We start from the raw sequence: 1,912 nt of genomic DNA on the forward strand, positions 1-1,912 counted from the left end.
ACAGAAGAATTGATGCTTTTGAACTGTGGTGTTGGAGAAGATTTTTGAGAGTCCCTTGGACTGCAAGGAGATCCAACCAGTCCATCCTAAAGGAGATCAGTCCTGGGTGTTCATTGGAAGGACTGATATTGAAGCTGAAACTCCAATACTTTGGACACCTGATGCAAAGAGCTGACTCATTTGAAAAGACCCTGATGCTGGGAGGGATTGGGGGCAGGAGGAGAAGGGGATAACAGAGGATGAGATGATTGAATGGCATCACCGAATCAATGGACATGGGTTTGGGTAAACTCCGGGAGTTGGTGATGGACAGGGAGGCCTGGTGTGCTGCGATTCATGGGGTCGCAAAGAGTCGGACACTACTGAGTGACTGAACTGAGCTGAACTGAGGTAGTTACAAAATAATTATTAGTGATAAAACTACTAAAGGAAGTTAAAGTATCTTTGTGATCTTTTGTTTTCCCAGTAGAGTATGTCCCTAAAGATGTACAGTCGAAGACCTATATTCTAAAGTTACTTAAAAAACAACCTGTTTTTGTGATTGTTATCAGTTATGCACTTACGCAGTTACATATTTTTGCTTAAGCTTGTTTTCAGTTTTAAGGAGTCCTTTTTCTTTTTTTCTCTTCCTTAACAACAACAACAAAAAAAGTAAGGCAATGCATTTAAATGGTAGGGAAGTCAAAGCTGTATTAAAAACTTAAACCTAGATGCCTCTCCTGGCCTTTCTACCTCTCTTTCCCCTTTCTGGCCCCTATAATTTACAGTTTTTGTTACATTTTTGTCCATCCTTTCAATGTTCTTTTTGCAATCTCTATGTTTCCGCATTTCTTATATAAAAGTGTAGTATATATGCTCTTGTGTAATACATATGCTCTTGTGTAACTTGTTTTTTTCAAGAGCATATCCCACAATTCTCTCATATCAGTACAGAACGATAGTCCTCTGTCTCCTTTATTACTGCATATTACTCAATTGTGTGGGTGTATCATAGTTAATTCAGGCAACCTCATGGTGTTAATACATGAGTTATTTCTAGTTTTTGCTATACAAATAATACCAAAATGAAAACCTTTCTTCATCCATCATTTTCAACCTGTGTGGGGGAGAATTCCTGATCCAAAGTATAAATGTAACTGTACTTTGGTTAGATTTGGAAAATCTTCCTCCGTGGGGTTTGTGCCATACTCTTAATGCTGTCGAGAGTGTGTGAAAGTACCTATTCCGCTACAGTCTCACCAAGAGTTTGTTGTTGTAGTTTGGGTTTTGCTTGCCTGCTACTTGAGGAAGTGTATCTCATTGCATTTGAAATTGAACTTCTTTTCCTGTGCAAAAGGACCATTTGTACAATTGTCTATGACTTACCTGTTTATGTGCTTTGGAAATATAAGAGAAAAAAACACTGGCTTAGAAGTTGGGCACCTAGGCACAATCATAACTTTAGATTAACTAGTCTGAATTCTTAAGCAAAAACCACAAAACTGCTCTGAGCCTCAGTTTTTGTCAACTACTAGAAAAGACTTTCTTAGGATAAATTACGTATAGCATGTGAACTTCATTCTGGGATCTGTAACGTATAGTGTGTTCTTCCTCCTCATTCAATAATCTACATCTCACATTTGATTCAATATTCTTTTTTCTCCTCTCTCATCATTTAGAGATGTCCTACAAGCTATAGTCACCATAAAATCTGGAATGAAAACTTCCATTGAATTTCACATGTCCAGCTACTGAGACAACTAGTTTCTGTTGATGATCACTTGGGTTGAAAGAGAGTCTTCTGCTTCAAACACACACACACACACACACACACACACACACACACACACAGTATTTTCTTTTCCTTTTAAATGTGAGGCTTTTTAGTTGTCTAGATAAAAACTGAGGTTTGCCTTTCAAAACTTGGAGCTTT

This window comes from Bison bison, unplaced genomic scaffold, assembly GCF_000754665.1.
Source record: "Bison bison bison isolate TAMUID 2011002044 unplaced genomic scaffold, Bison_UMD1.0 scf7180017864479, whole genome shotgun sequence".
NCBI classification, from domain to species: Eukaryota; Metazoa; Chordata; class Mammalia; order Artiodactyla; family Bovidae; genus Bison; species Bison bison.